Genomic DNA, 17684 nt, shown 5'->3' with positions numbered 1-17684 from the left:
TATTTCAATTTTGCAGGATGTTCATGCTCAGGTTACCTTTTGTAGTTTCTTCAACCTGCATAAGTTTCTGTTTTAGGATTTTCAGTTTTAATGAGTCTTCAGCAATTTCTCTCCATGTTTGCTTTGATTAAAGTAAATCTGACTGTTAGATGTGGATCTTCTCTCTGCACCTGAGGAAGTAAAAATTTCCTCAAGTGACTCAAATAAATATTTGTGTGGGTGGAGCTTAACCAAATCACGAAATGTTCCCTTTTTGACAAAGTGAACAAGAGAAAACAATATCAACACTTTTACTTCTTCCTGTCTATTTTACCAAATACCTTAATAAGCCTCCTCATTTCAAAGTTTAAACTTTAAGAAAATATTAGACTTCTGTAGAGGAAAAAATAGAAGAATACATAAACATTATCTATAATGAATTTAGTAGGGAAGTATAAACTTTATGCAAAAAGAGATCATGTACAGTTTAAACATTAATGTCGCCATTTGTTGCATGGTATCAGATTGAAGCATGTGGCTAATTGGCATCTCTAGTCCATAGGTATTAAAATGGATACAAAATGCAACTACAAAGAAAACAAAGTTAAAAATGACAGCTTACTGTCATTAAACCTACACAGATGCAAAGAGACAACCCCCCCCGGTCTCTTGTCTTGCTAAATGAAGTGAGGACCATGTGTTTACTCCCATTGACTTCTGTTGTTTTTCAGTAATTACTCCAAAAATAACCCTAAACGTACAGTAACCATTAGACTCATGGTAGAAGTTTTGGCCCATATCTGTCCTCTACTCATTGGTAATATAATCTAAAATATAAGTTATAGGTTTAGATCTATTTTTATTATGTTTACGTATCATTGCAACTTTTCACATTCTGAAAGAAATCCCTCCTTTATGATTTGGTTGAATGCTGTCTCTTTTGTGCAGCCTGAAGTTGGGATGCGTCAAAATTATCAAGTCTTTCACTGAGAACTGAAGATTAGTTTATCCTTTTAGGGAAAATTTGTCTGTCCTATGGTGGGAAAAATATATATCCTATTAATACCCCTTTACATATAAAGTTTGATGTATATGCTCCCCAGGCGCTGCACAAGGGGAGCCCACTGCTCCTCAAGGGAAAGGGTTAAATGCAAAGATAAACTTGTTAGGGATAATAATCACTCTTTCTCTGGGTTTTATTCATAACATTTTACTGTTTTCCCTAGGTTCCTATAGCTGTTTTGATCAATTGTGCCCTGACAACGTTTACAGCCTTCGTGCAGGATTAAAGTTAGTGAGAGAAACTTTTATCTAACCAGAACAGAGCAAAACATTGAGCTATCAAACTGTCATGTTTCCTTGTTCTCTCTTAGCAGAGAAGACTAACAAAATGCAAATGAGAGAATTACCATCTACTAGGGGTGTAAATAATAATCGTTTTGTATCGATGCATCGATCCAAAAGCCGACGATCCGATGCATCGACACGTCCGCAAGATAATCGATTCATGTTTTTTTTTTCTCCGGTCTATTTTTATCCATTTGCTCCTGGGCGTAATCCTCCCGTGCTGCAATGCCGCTAAACCTTTTTTGCTCTCATACCGCGCTTCCTGGTTATACTCTTACAGCAGTGTGTTGCAGCAAGCTTCACACAGACATTTTTAAATTATGCTCAGTATTGAAGCGTGGTCTGAGCTACACGCTGTGGGTCTAGATACGGCCGAGGCGATGAGGAAGTGGGGACGAGTTTACTTCTGTTATTTGCTGTTGTTTCTAAAGAAAATGCATAATGATATTACAGCTTTCATTGATTTATTTCAAACTTGAAATAAATCAATGATTTACACCCCTACCATCTACTGTATTTCCTTTAACTGGATTCCATTGCTGAATACTTTTAATTCAATTCAGTTTATTTCTATAGCGCCAATTCACAACACATGTCATCTCAAGGCACTTCAGAGTTCACCAGATCACACAGTCAAATTGATTCAAAGTTTTCCATCTAAGAATAGTGTGTGATAGTTTGGGAATACTTTTTTTCCCACAATGCTGCCAAAAAGTGAATAAAGTGGAAGGATATCAATATATAAGAATATCGATATGAAGTGTCGACTGCTCGGCCGCTGACTGGAGAGCAATGAGCCGCCCGTCCTCAGCTGGTGGAGGGGGCCTGATGTCCGGTATGACCGGTGTCCAGGCTACCGTCACTGGGTTGGGTTTGGTCGCTCCGTTCCCCACTGGGAAGTCAGAACTTCCCTCATCTTATTGATTCTGGAGACTGAGAACAATAATTATTTCAATGACCTCAGCTTGGTTTAACAGGTAGGCTTTTTTAGCCTAACCCCTAAAATGCATTAACTGATAGTTTTTATATCTCTTATGCCACATTTTTACTATGGAGCTGAAAATTCTCAAGAGTTGTCTTTTCAGTGAATGGGTTAATTAAAGCCTTTTTTGCTGGTGAATATGGTCTGCTGCATTGAGGAGGAGATGCTTTAATGTCTTCATGAGCTGAGGAAGCTGATTTATACATGTAAAGCACACGTGATTGGTGTTCTAGGACAAGGATCTTCAATGTTTTCCAGGCCAAGGACCCTCAAATTGATGGCGAGATGGATTGGGGACCTCCTAATTATATATATATATATATATATATATATATATATATATATATATATATATATATATATATATATATATATATATATATATATATATATATATATATATATATATATATATAAAATTATTTTTTTATTTTAACCAGGAAAAAAATCCCATTGGGATTAAAAACCTCCTGGCCAAGAGGCAGCAAAGTTACGAAACCAACATAGATACATTAAAATAAATGACAAAAGAAGAAGAAAAGAAGAAAAACAAAAAAAAACATATCAAGGAAAACAATTACAGATCATTGAGGCTGCTTCAAATTCTTGTACTTTAAACTTAAAAGAATTTAAAGATAAAAACTCAGTCAATTTTCCAGTTTCTTCCATGCACAAGGAGCTGCATATTGTAGCTAAAGGCTTTCTGTGTGCATTGATGACTGAAAGACATCTTCTGCCTCCATTTATCTGGAGGTTTACTACAGTGTGTTGAATTCATGTTAATGTGTATTTAAAGCCATTTAAAGACATTTCAATTAGTGGAAAAAATTGCAGAGGGTTATATAAAAAAACTAATCAGCCCAAACTTTCGTGACACCCATGCAGTACCTCTGCGGACCCCCTAGGGGTCGTGGACCCCCCTGTTGAAGACCTCCGCGCTAGGAGGTATCTAATGTTCTCTTTCTAAAGATGATGTAACTACCCATCTTTACCTATACAGAGCTCAACAACTCAGAACCATTATTTAAACCAACTGTTTTTCTTTCAGATGTAGCTTTCAGGCTGTGATTGCTGAATAGCTGACACTTGATATTTAAGCCCTACAAAAAAAAAGCAGGCTGTTTTTTCCTGTACCAGCTACTGTTTAGCCACCACATGCAGCACTGGTGTTTTTGGCATCTCTAGTTGGCATGCTAACTCAGCTTCCACAGGAAGTTCTGTGGTTTCTAGTTTGGTGCAGTTATCTGTTTGAATGCTGCATCATAAAACACTTGCACGCTTATGCCACCCCAGCATGTTTGTTATGCACCACAGACTTGCCTTTGTTCAAACACACATTGTTCTGAGTTTGAATCCTCTGGTTATTTAGAAGAAATATTATAATAGTTTGTGTTATTGATTTTGTGATAGATCTGCAGACATTGGATTGTTAGAGCTCAGACATCAGACAGAAGAATTCAGATGTTTTGACATGTTTTTTTTTTCTGAACTTGTCTTGTTGTGTTCAGTTTCGGATGAAGATGTTCAAAAAAAAAAGAACATGTCAGCGGTTTGGACAACGGTGTTGTTTCCTCTTGACAGAGGATGTGTCAGGAACACAACTCATTCTCTGACTGGAGCTAAATTGGTTTTCATGGTATAAAAGTTTGTCTCTTTCTCATTAGGTGTCACAGCCATTCCACCTCCACCCATCCTTCTCCTTCTCACTCTGCCCTCCTCGTTCAGAGTTTGATTTGATCTTTCTAACGTCTCATCACTCACCATGCTGTGAGATGAGCAATGCCTCTGCAGCTCCTCACCTCAAAGTCATGAATCATTTATTCAGATGAGTTTGTGACAGCCAAGTCATAGGCCTCCTCTAAAACCCAACAAGAAGACACTTTATTCTGTTAGTGGAAAAGGCTAAGCTGTACACTGCAAAAAATATAAATCTCAATAAGTTATTTTTTCTTAAAATAAGTGTGTTTTTCCTTGATTTGAGGAGGTAAGTAAGACACTTTGCCAATGGAACAAGACAATTTCCTTTTAAAATAAGAAAAAACTATTTTATCGTCTTATTTCAAGTAAATATTATCTAACTATCTTATTTTAAGAGTGAAAATACTCATTCCATTGGCAAATCATCTTATTTACCTGCTCAAATTAAGGCTAAATATACTTAATTTAAGCCATTTTTTACTTATTTCTGGATTGTTTTTGCAGTGTAGAACAGACTAGTCCATCTTAGAACAGATTGTGTGGTCCTAAAGTTAGTGACACCAATCTTGGTTCTGGTTGGTACTATTGCATTATGGGTAATTAACCAGGATAGCCTTAACCAGGGGTCAGTTATTGACGTCAACACTAGTATAAAACATTATGAATGACGAGCCCAGACATTCAACATGAAACACATTCTGATGCTGTACAGAACACAGTAGAAGTTCTTCTTGATAGGAGAGCCTGGAAATATGCAAACTGCTCTCCTTTCACCGAGGCGTATTCAGATCCGTGTTTGGTTTCAGTTGAGGTTTTAACCAGGGAGCAAGGGTTGAGTGCCTTCTATTTGTGCATGGAAAAACAGAGAAACTGGGAACAATGTTATGCACAAACGTGTTCAATGAGCATGCAATGAAACAGAGGGCTTGGCAGAGTTATATGAACTAACAAAGGTGGAAGAAACTCATGTTTTGTGCAATGTGCCCAGCGAGACTTAACAAACACGTCCGTACATCAGCCACATCCACTTAAAATTGAAGGCGACACATCGAATTAAAGCATCCGAGCTATTTTGCAAAATATCTGGTACTGAATGAGGGCGTAAGAAATCATTTTTGATTTGATCTTTTCAGCAGAACCTGAATTTTCCTGTATGTTTCTGAAGTTTTGTGTAATCTGGCTAAATAAAGGCTTCAGTGCACATCCAGTATACTTTGACTGCATCCAGTATTTTCGTTCTCTTTCTATATATTATGTTCAAACATTTAAAAGGTAAAACATGAGGCTCTATTGTGTAGGATTGTGTAGGATTTGCAAACTTAGTTCACTTTTTTTTTAAACGGATCTATGAACATGAGCTAGTTCACCTTCATCTGTAAACTCCAAACTTCTTTTTGATTATGAACTAGCACATCATTCACTGTGAAACCCAACAGCAGCATTTCATAGCTGTCAAGTCTCCCATTCTGTTGCAAGATCATTATGTTTTAGCCCTCCTTCCTGGCATTGCCTCCCCTCCCCACCTCTAGATCCGCCACTGCTTCAAGGTGTCCTGGAGAACTGTTGGGATAAATGTAGGCCTGAGGCAACAGTTGTGGGTCAGGCGTCAGGCCCTGTCTCAAGTGTAGACTGAAAAAAAATCAATATCTAGATAAGTCATTTTTTCTTAAAATAAGTGCATTTGTTCTTGAATTGAGGAGGTAAAAGATAGATTTTGCAAATGGAAAAAAGGAATTTAGGTTTACAATAAGGAAACGCAATTGCATTGTTTTATTTCAAGTGCATATTATCTAATTACCTTATTTTAAGAGAAAAAATAATGATTCCATGGGCAAATTATCTCATTTACCTACCAATTTAATGTAAATACACTTAATTTAAGAATTTTTTACTCATTTCTAGATCGTTTATCCAGTGTAGCAGGATAGGAACTTGTTTAGATGGGCAAGGTGATGGATAGATTGCTACCATGTGTGTACTGATGTGAAAGCTGCTTCAGTCTGGTGTGGTGAAGGAGGAGCTGAGCCAGGTGAGTGTGTGTGTGCGTGGCTGTCTGCCCTGTGTCTGTCTGATGGACTGGAGACATGTTCAAGTTGTTCCCCTCCTCTTGCCAAATGCCAGAGATGGACGCAAAAAAAAGTCAGCTACAACCCTGTGTAGAGAACAAACACCTGTTTTATAACTTTTTCATTACGCTGCCTCAAGCACAGCACCACAAGAATGTAAACACTATGGCTGACAGTGTTTGATTTCCAAATTAACACATGATTGAAAAACAAAAACAGTCCAGAACCTAACTCAAACTTGATTTTATATAAACTCAAATGCCTAGAGTAAATCAGCTGAGCATTCAAATGTGAAAGCTCTCAGTAGGTATCTGTACTTCTGTCACATTAAATTGTTCACTTTTACTTTCTTTGTTTTGCATTTAACTATATTTTCACAGAGAGGACCGCATACATGATCCTACTGTTACAAAACATGTGCAGATGAACAAAATTGTTGGTATCTCTTCTTTAAATAAAAAATAAATTAAAAAACACAATTGTCACAGAAATATCTTGAATCTGATAAGGTAAAAATAACTACAAAATCTCTAAAAACAGAAAAATGAGAGTTGGACATTGCTTTTTAACTGCGCTTAGACATAATGATTTTAGAAAATAAAGTCATGAATCAGGCCTGGACAAAAATTATGATACTCCTAATGAAAGCTCTATGTTCACAGACATAAATAACACAGTTTCTACCGTTAAATTAACAGGATCATGACCAAAAACACACAGTTAAAAGCAGCCAAGTATGGCCAAGAGAAAAACATTAAAACATGGCTAGAAGTACCCTATATGAGCCCTGGCCTATTGAGCAGCTTTGGAAGGAGCTGAAAAATGCTTCCTGGTGAAGGCACCACTAAAACAGGAGACAATTAGAGCTATTTCCTAATGAGGAGTGGACCAACAAACGTGCTGTGAGCAGCGAAAGTCTCATTGACAGTTAAATGCAATGATTGTGACCATTTTTGATTTTTCATCATTAAATCAAACCATTCGTTTTTCCACGTGTGAAGAAAACTTTGAGAAATAAAAGGACAACATTTTAGAGGACTGAATAATAAATAGAAAATTGGACCTTGGTGTGAAAACATGTACTTAATTGAAACAATACAGTATATAAAAAGTAAACTTGATCTGATCTTAACATCGAAAAAGGATTAATGAGACCTAAAGGGACCAACGTTGCACTGATTTTGATCAATCATTCATATCAGTTCAGTTCAGTTTATAGCCCCAGTTCACTTGCAAGCAATGTTGACTTGAGGCTTTTTACAAAAGTTAGAGAAGTAAAATAACATTTTTAGATCAAAATATTCCTGGGACTTCAGTGTCAACTTTGGAGATGCGATAACTTGTTTTACATTATGTGCTCTTTGTTTACGATCTACAAAAACTTTCAGGTTCAGATTTTTCCTACGGTCACAAAGGATAAAATCTGCAGGTCTCTTCAGGAGGCTCCAAACAATCACAAGTGCTTCTGATTAAAACAGCTTTAACAGTTTGGCTTTTCATGAACCATCCATCATCTTGTATTTCTGCATCTTTCTGTATCTCTGCTTCTATCTCCTTGAAACTCAGTCAGCCTCAGCAGATGCCTGCTCACCCTGAACCCTGGTTCTGCTGGAGGTTTCTTCCTGTTAAAAGAGAGTTTTCCTTTCCACTGTCGCTACAAGCTTGCTTGGTGCAAGGAATTGTTGTTGAGTCAATAAGGCAATGCAGTCTGGTGAGGTTTTTTTTAGATAGAAAACTTTAAAGCTACAGTGTGTAATAATTACAGGGATATAAAGTCAAAAATTTAATATATTATACATAACTATGTTATTTATCATCACCTATGAGCTCAGCCTTTTAACCATAATATTTGCGTTGCCTTAGAATTCGTTATTTATAATTACATAGGAGCGGGTCTCACAGCCATGGAGGCAGACATCTTTGCGCTACGGCAGCTCGGAGCCAACTAACTAGCGATTGCGAGATCGCCCATTACGCTCGAAAGTGACTACGGCAAGTTGAGAGAGATGAACTGAGACGTTACTGAACAATAGATGGCAGTATTATGCCTGAGAAGCGTTTAGTCTGCCTGAAACCAAAGAAGAAGAAGAAGCAGGTATACGGCGCTTCAGTAACAAGAAAGGTGAACAAGGCGGCAGGCGTGAGTGACTTTGCAAACTGCAGACGAATGGAGGATCATGCCTACTCTGTATCACAACGAAAAGCGGCGGACACCGAACCCCCGTCATCTACACGCCCACCCCGGCCTCTCTGCCCTCTTTCTCGCCCTCTTCCTCTCCCTCTTCCTCGGCTTGTAACCCCCGTGCCACAAACAAGACTTGGACTCTGTAAACGGGGAATATATATTCTTCCAGCGAACACAATCTCGCTGTTAAACTAATGACTACCATTACTTCGTCTGTTTATATCACCATGCAAAGCAGCTCACCAAAACGTCACAACGATGTAGAAAAAATAACGGGTATATTTATTATCTTAAGTCTACATGAAATCTATACCCTACACAGACTAATGAAATACTATCTGTAAAATTATCTATGTAAACAAACCTCATCACTTGAGAAGGTAGGTGATGCGGACGTCGTGGAAGACATTTTGTCCCGTAACGCTCGCCGTACTGTTGGGGGGGAGAAGCGGTGGAGGGGAGATGTTCATTTTGCTGCAGTCTGCAGTCTGAACATTAGATGTCGCTGAAAATTACACACTGTAGCTTTAAACTAACCCAACTGTATGATCTAATTAATTTCAGGTTGAATTTTGAAGAACCCAAATGCAGAAATGGAAGCTGAGGTGATTTCTTGTAGATTTAATAATTCAAAAGGTTGGAACTGAGGCAAATATAATAGGGTGACCATATTTTCATTTGGGAAAACCAGGACACCTTGGAGCGGGGGGGGGGGGGGGGGGGGGGGTGATAATGAAAGAACAAATATCTCATCATGGGGATTTGCTCCGTGATCAGAGGAAATGTTACTTGGCGCAGAACAGTTGTGAAAATTTGAAGTTCAGTTTAATATAATACAACTCTGTGAATAGCTCCGTCTGAAATTAATGAAAATAGTTGTTTTAATGGTTATTGAGTCAGATATGTGGCGGTAATGTTTGGTTTATCTAAAGGTTTTTATCTGTTACTGTTGGAAGCTGGAGAAGTACCTCTCTTCTCCAGCAGAGTCCGCCGTGGATCCTCCTGAGCAGAGCCCTCTGCACAGCTGCTGCTCGTTACCATCATCAGGAGGACCCTCTACTTAAGCTGTCTTCAGACCTTGCCTCAACGCCGCAGTGTTGAGCCAGTTGGTTAGCACCTAAGCCCTGAACCTCTGAGAACTTTGCTTGCTCTGAGATCCTGACAGGATCCTAATCTTGTCTCTGTTTTTCCAGGAAAATCTGATTCTCCTTCGTGAAGCTCTGGAAGAGCTTAACCCACCGAGCCTGCCCTCAGAGCCAAACCTGAAGACTTCCCCTGGATTCTCTTGCAGCTCTGGACCAAGAGCTGGAGATCCTAAGTCAAGGTCAGCTAACTTTCAGAAGCAAGACGCTGAAGCAGCTAACGGACTCTGCTAATCAGACTCTCTCCAGTTCCAACAACCTTCCTCTCCAAGATCCATTCAAGGACCCACAAGGTACAAACCAGAGACTATCAAAGGACAAACTGCTAAGAGCCCAGCTAACTAACTGTCTTCCTCACAGACTCCGGTGAACCCGTTTGCCCAGGACCATAACCAGAACATACTATCGTTGGATTGTCTTCAATAAACTCTGTTAACTTTTCATCTGTTTCCTGTGTCGTGGTGTTCTGCATAATTGGGTCACATTAGTGTACCAATCATGACAGTTACTGTGTAAATGGGTTTGGCTGTAATTAAAGGACAGATTCTAATATATCTGCAGAGTGGACTATAAATCTGATAGGATTTTAATTTTTTTTATTGCTGTTTTGCACAATATGCTTAACTAAGTATTTTTGTTGTTGAATATTAGAGATTTTGCAGATATATTTTTATACATACACTATATTGCCAAAAGTATTTGCTCATCTGCCTTGACTCACATATGAGCTTAAGTGACATCCCGTTCCTAATCCATAGGGTTCAATATGACGTCGGTCCACCCTTTGCAGCTAGAACAGCTTCAACTCTTCTGGGAAGGCTGTCCACAAGGTTTAGGAGTGTGTTTATGGGAATTTTTGACCATTCTTCCAGAAGCGCATTTGTGAGGTTGCACACTGATGTTGGACGAGAAGGCCTGGCTCTCAGTCTCCGCTCTAATTCATCCCAAAGGTGTTCTATCGGGTTGAGGTCAGGACTCTGTGCAGGCCAGTCAAGTTCATCCACACCAGACTCTGTCATCCATGTCTTTATGGACCTTGCTTTGTGCACTGGTGCACAGTCATGTTGGAAGAGGAAGGGGCCAGCTCCAAACTGTTCCCACAAAGTTGGGAGCATGGAATTGTCCAAAATGTCTTGGGATGCTGAAGCATTCAGAGTTCCTTTCACTGGAACTAAGGGGCCAAGCCCAGCTCCTGAAAAACAACCCCACACCATAATCCCCCCTCCAACAAACTTTACACTTGGCACAATGCAGTCAGACAAGTACCGTTCTCCTGGCAACCGCCAAACCCAGACCCGTCCATCAGATTGCCAGATGGAGAAGCGCGATTCGTCACTCCAGAGAACGCGTCTCCACTGCTCTAGAGTCCAGTGGCGGCGTGCTTTACACCACCGCATCCGACGCTTTGCATTGCACTTGGTGATGTATGGCTTGGATGCAGCTGCTCGACCATGGAAACCCATTCCATGAAGCTCTCTGCGCACTGTTCTTGAGCTAATCTGAAGGCCACATGAAGTTTGGAGGTCTGTAGTGATTGACTCTGCAGAAAGTTGGCGACCTCTTCGCACTATGCGCGTCAGCATCCGCTGACCCCGCTCCGTCAGTTTACGTGGCCTACCTCTTCGTGGCTGAGTTGCTGTCGTTCCCAAACACTTCCATTTTCTTATAATACAGCTGACAGTTGACTGTGGAATATTTAGGAGCGAGGAAATTTCACGACTGGATTTGTTGCACAGGTGGCATCCTATCACAGTTCCACGCTGGAATTCACTGAGCTCCTGAGAGCGACCCATTCTTTCACAAATGTTTGTAAAAACAGTCTGCATGCCTAGGTGCTTGAATTTATACACCTGTGGCCATGGAAGTGATTGGAACACCTGATTCCAATAATTTGGATGGGTGAGCAAATACTTTTGGCAATATAGTGTACATTGTTTAGATTTACTTATATATTTCTAACCCTTTTATAGAATAGAATAGAAAATCCCTTTATTGTCCCACAATGGGCAAATTTACAGCAGCAAAAAGATTATTGAAAATGGTCACACAAATGAGGACATTAGAGAAATGTATAAGAATAACATAATAGGGAAGAGTTAAAATATAAAAAATAAAATTCTGTAAAGTGTTTTAACAATATAAAACTGGAGAATAAATAACCAATATGCAGCTATGGACATTTTTATAATAATGGATATTTGAAAATAGCAGCAACATCAGAGATGTGCAGAATGACAGCAGCAGGTTATTTAACTAAGGTTTCTATCATTACATTAGATTTGATTTGTTCCTGCTCCCGGTGGTTGGAACCTTTATTCCACTCTGGATTCTTGTGAGTGTAGTCTTTGTTCACTTTAACTTTTTAAAAAATAAATAAATAAACAAACAGTTTTGAAAACCTCGGTATTCATTCTTTTCCTGCTTTGTGTGTCAACTTTCACGGTTGCTAAGCAACAGAGCATACGCCGGTAAAACCCGCCGAAGGGTGGACCTGTTCGAATTTACAGACAGAACTCTTCCGGCCTCCTTATTTTCAAGGACTTCGAAGGATCCAGTCTAGGTAGACCGCGTCCTTGGAGGATGCAGCCCAGGTTTTCGAACAGAGCCTCTGATTAAGAACAGGGCTGCCCGCACTGAAGCGGCTCAGGGATTACGTCACACGGAGCGTCGTGCGCAGTGAAATCAGGACATTTCCTCACTTTCTAAAAAAAACCCGGGACGCCCGGGACAGGACGTGAAATACGGATATGTCCAGGGAAATACGGACGTTTGGTCACCCTAAAATATAACAAAATACAGAAAAAAACGAAACGAGAGGATGTCAGGGAAAACATGCATGAGGATCCAAGACGAGGAACCAGTAAAGAGTGACGGAACAAAAAGTGTATATATGGGAGACAGAAACAATGGGAGGACTAATTGGCAGACAAATAACAGGTGTGGAAAGAAGAATCTAGAAGGGAGCCAGGGGAGAGAGACTGACACAAGAGGGCAACAGAGAGTAAAAAAGAAATACATATGAACACAAATACAAAAACAATACAAAAATCAAATACAAAAAAGGAAATAAAACCAATGAAAACTCAAAGAGAAAACTTAAACAGATCTAAAGCTATGAAAATTGAATATTTACATATTTTGCTGATATAGAAACAAACTGAATTGAACTGAATAATTAAAACCTCTACAACATAGGGTGTTGTTCCAAAAAAAAAAAAATTAGATAGTGATTCCCATGTTCCACAACAGTTTTTGAGGTTCTATAACACTTACTGAAACACAAACTTGAACAGTTTATTAAAAGATTGCAACTATATGTGATAAAATATTAAATGTAAGGTCATTTGCTATCAGCCACCAGCCTCATGCTCTAAATTTACCCCCAAAAAAGGAAAGACGCTCAAGCTGACATTTATAGATATGAGGACAATGTAGACAGAAGCCTTCAGATCACATCAACAACATAATTATTCTATGAATGTCATTTAGATCTTTGCTGAGATTAACTGATGTAAACATAATGAGCAGTGAGATAAGGTCCTATCCCTTACACCTTTAAACAGGTCGCAAATCATTTCTTGTCCAAATTACAACAAAAATTATTTGGTTTTAAATGCAGCAAGATGTGAGTAAAAAAAAAGATGTTTATTTTTCACAAAAAAGCTGCAAACACTTCTCAGATTAGTATCCAAACCCATGTGAGTGAAAAACATCCCCCTGATGGCGAATAGCTCAGTTCAAACTGTCACAGAACTGATGCTGTACTGATTCTTTCTGACAGCTGCAGTAAAGATGAAATATGGAGGCTCTAAAATGAAAATAAAATCAGGACAAGGACTTCTGGGTTAACAAGATCAACATAAACTTTTATTTCCATGGTGTGAATCAAGACATAGAAGAACTCAGTAAATATTCCCAATGAGCGAAAGTCATTTATAATCTGTAGCTTTAAAAGCTACCCACACTGAACCATTGTATGAGGTGGGTGGGGCTTCACAGCTGTTTGCACATCTTCACAGCAGTAAAGAAGGATGTTAAGTTGGAATCCAAACCATTACATTCCCCCTATCCATAATGAATGCTCTTCTACAGACTAAGACCAACCTATTAGGGCAACTTAACCACTTGTGGACCTTTGATTTGCCTCCAGTCCTTTTCATAAAGGATCACATAGGAATATTACATGCTTCAGTCCTGTTTTTTTTTTTTTGTCCTGTCTAATGTTTATAATTGTTTTTTATCTGTTACATTCTTGTAAGTCACATTATTATTACTTTTTTTTTTTTTAAAGTTGACATTTTACAGTAAATATTTAAAAATGGTGAGCTACAAAACAAAACAAAAACCATAAGGTTTTGAAGGGTGTTTCATAAAACTAGATCACTGTGAGTCTGACTCGATTACCATGGCAATAGACTTAATCAACTTAACCCGATAGGGACCAGTTTTGGAGCCAACAAAAGTAAGTGTGAACCATGTGTTTTGAGCCTTTCGTCTTTCCTGACAAATATGAAGAAAAAGATTAAATCGAATACATTCTGAGTAAATCTGATTCATTTTTCATAAATACTACAGCAGACCAGCTACTATTTAACTAAAGTTTTTTTCTAAAATTGTGAATATTTTAGTTAGAATGTGTTTAAAAAAGAAATACTTGGTCTCGTCATTTGCTTTACTCACCTGCTGTATTATCTGTAGCTGTTTCACTGATTCTAGACTTGGTTTTTGATTCTGCTATGTCCATAATTACAATAGTTTATTTATGCAAATAAAAAATGTATCCAACTGAAGCACAAAATGCAATAAAAAAACATGCAAAATGACTTAGACACACTTTATAGTTATTTTGCATACACAGAAGGGTATGAAAAACGAAATTTCATTATGTGCAGCTCTTATATTTCCATTTCTTAAATATAGCAGTGATCAAATGTAAACATTGTAGAAGAAAAAACAGGGTGCAAAAAAAATGCATTGATAGATTGATGTAGAGTCTCTGACATGATTAAGAGGTTGTTTTTTTTTTTACATTGAATTGTCTGATGGTGGTGGGGAAGAAGCTGCTGGACCTGCATTGAATGCTGCAAAGCATTGTCCCAGAGGGCATCAGGGAGAACAGTCCACGGTGGGGGTGTGAGGGGTCATTAATGATGTTACGGGCTCGGGACACGCGGAGCTGGGATGAAATGTCTTTTATGGAGGGAAGAGGAGCCCCGATGATCTTCTCTGCTGAGCTCACGACTCTCCTCACTTTCTTCCAGTCTGAGGCGCTGCAGCCTCCACACCACAGAGAGAGACAGCTGGTCAGAACGCTCTCTATGGTGCTTCTGTAGAAGGTCATGAGGATGGGTGGGGGCAGGTGGGCAAGATGTGCCCTTCAGTTCATTTAATACTGCAGGTCAGCAAATGAAAAAGAAATCAAATTTGTTTGCTGATAAGGAGACAGAAGAAACTAGATTAAAATGTGTAATTTAAGAGTAAAATCTTCTTCCTCATCTTTTTCAGGGAGGTCCATGCAAACCATTTTCTGAAAATATTCCAAGGCCAAAGAACTACTGAGGGGTGTTTTATAAACCTGGCCTTGATTGTAGGTCAGAATTAGTCGGCCACATCTGGCTTATAAGTAGTTTATAAAAGATTCACAACATTTGATTAACCACTAGAATGCCTAGAGAACTATTAAGAAACTCAGCCCAGCCTTATTATGGCTGGGCTGCTTAGTTACAGCTTAGTTACCTGGGAAACAGAGTAACTAATCAGGAACTAAGGGATAGCTTCCAAGCATTTAAAATGTAGTCATTAAACTCATTCCATAGAAATTACAAAAGCACTCTGATCATGATTCATGGCTGGCACTGTAGGGGTTTATTCCCCCATGGGTGTGGCAGAAAAAGTGAAAAACTTAGCAAAGCCACTATTTGCTGCACCCTCAGAAATGAGTATTTAGTATTAAATCATGTATGGGCATCTTCTTGACCTTTGGGGCCATAGAACAATCAAGAATAGATCGAGGAGGGGCTCTAGGATATTGCATGGGCCTCTATTGTTGTGGTGCTCAATATCTGCTCCTGTGCTGCTCTGATCAGGGCTTCATTATGTCTCCTCTCTAGGCATTTGTGGAAGTGGCTGAAATCTGCCACATGCAAAGGCAATTTAATAATTTCAATAATCACAGAAAACCAAGATCACATAAGACCCATGATCACCAAAGGACATGATCATAGAATAACCATGATCACATAAGAACTATGATTAGGGGAAAACCATGATCAAAGATGAATCATAATCACATTAATGGATTCCTAAGAATAAAAAAAGCAGGATAATTTATAACTGAATTCTACTTTTATGACTGTTTTTTTGCTTCTTGAGAAAAAGATTGATCCTTGGAGGTCACCACATGATGGTGCTGCTGCTCTTTACATCGTAGCTGTACTGCACATTCCTGCACATTTCAGCAAGTAGCTTATTTCTAATAATATTTAAAAACAATAACTAGGCCCCTGTTACCTAATCAGAGTAAACATGGAGACTGGAGACAATTGCAACACTGGCAACAGACATAGAGCCCTTCAGTAAATAAGCAGATTTGTTGTGTCAGTCAGGGTCTGATTACAGCGACTGCGGACCACAAGCTCTGATGAACTGTCACAGCCAAACTAATTGCTCTCCAGTGAAAGGCAGAACAAAGGCAGCCAATCAGAGTCATTCTCATTAGCTCCGTTTGGAGCTTTTATTTCATTTTTTTTTTTCTTAAAGTCTCACGACAGAACAGTACCAACACAATGTGCTGCTGCACAGAGCTGTTAATGTTCCTAAAGTCTGTGGGGAAATTCAACCCAAAAGATTTCCTTCTCAGGATAGGGATTAAACTGCTGGACTGGAATGCATGAAAAAAAGTAAAAAAAAACAATCGAGAGAATAAGAAATGAGATGTTTCAGAAAGTCTAATCCCAAATGAGCAGTTTGTGCTTTCAGATCTGCAGGGAAAGCATGAAGAATGTGGAGATTAGTTTCCCATGAAAGCACATGAGGAGGAAATCATGACGCTGAAGATTCTGCTGCATCAGTCAAACAGCAAACACACCTGAGTCCAGATGCAGCCATTATATTCACATTACCCACAGCCGTGCACAGAAAACATACAGATAACAGCGGAAGAAAGATGAGAGGCGGATTTACTGTGAGAAAAGGAGGGCCTGCATAGTTTACTCCTGCTAGCTCACATAAACTCACAATTTCTTCCATCATGTTTGAGGACAAAGGTAGATTTTAGAACAACTCTGCATGGGCTTGCTGTGTGTTTGTCACAAATGAGTTTATGAACAGACATGCGAAGGCTGCAATGCAACAAACAAGACACCAGTAAGCAAGAGAAATTGGACTGCATGAAATATGAGTGTGTGTCCTTGTTATTCGATTGTGGGGCCTGTTCTCTTAGGGTCACGGTATTTTTGTTCAATGTAATGATTGCATTAAGTGGTGAGGAAAATGCTTTTATTCTGTAGTCATTATGTAGCAGAAACATTCAGATGGAGATAATTTAAAGGGACACTATGCAACATTTTTCAGTTAATTAATGTGTTCCATAACGTTATGGATGACTAAATGAGTCATTTCAGGTTGAACAAAGGTATTCTCGGCCGCCCTGGTGGTCTGTGGGGGAAATACTGCACTTGCAATTGCAGGAGCACCGACCCGCACCCACAGGATCAGAAGTCTCGTGAGAGTCAGTCTTGCTTTACGGCGAGAACTGCTACACCCCCCAGTTAAAAGCATTCTCGTTGCTAGCACAGTGGCAATCTTTGTGCAGTTATGCTACGTTCACGCAGCAAAAGCAGCAAAATCGCATCTGCTGATTCCTTTTTGCTGCTTGTACCAGTTAGTTCTGACGCGCGGCTGAAGCAGCTTTGCTGCTCTGGCTGTAAAAGTGTGTCTGAGGCGCGTTGGGCGGAGCTTCACTATCCTTTCTCTGCCTTGCAGCTATATTTGCTGTGATCAGTGGGAATAAAGTAGTTTTAATATGTTTTTAAGTGAGAAAATACACCTGAAAACGTAATCAGTGCAGTCAGTTCATTCAGATTATTATCCTGCCTTCAATATTTTTTCTGTCGGAGCCGCTCAGACCCCCACATACCAGCGGTGCGCCGACAGTATGGATCCCTTCATCAGCAGCGGTTCACCGCGGCAGCTGGTAGGTGGTTTTCATCTAAATAATCCAAACTGCTTATTCTACCGGCAGATTTCTGCATTTTAAGTTAATTTAGGCGTCAATAAACTGTTTA

At 39.2% G+C, this 17684-nt stretch overlaps 1 protein-coding gene across 1 annotated transcript in view; it reads right to left on the bottom strand.

Moving 5' to 3' along the window:
• Positions 1-17684, bottom strand: part of LOC119794307 (nuclear factor 7, brain-like) — a 112233-nt gene that overhangs the window by 12570 nt on the left and 81979 nt on the right. The window lies entirely within an intron of this gene.

Source organism: Cyprinodon tularosa, unplaced genomic scaffold, assembly GCF_016077235.1.
Source record: "Cyprinodon tularosa strain WSP-4 unplaced genomic scaffold, ASM1607723v1 ctg474, whole genome shotgun sequence".
In the NCBI taxonomy this organism is placed as follows: Eukaryota; Metazoa; Chordata; class Actinopteri; order Cyprinodontiformes; family Cyprinodontidae; genus Cyprinodon; species Cyprinodon tularosa.
Note: the sequence above shows the minus strand (reverse complement) of the source record. Positions and strands in the feature narration are given on the sequence as shown.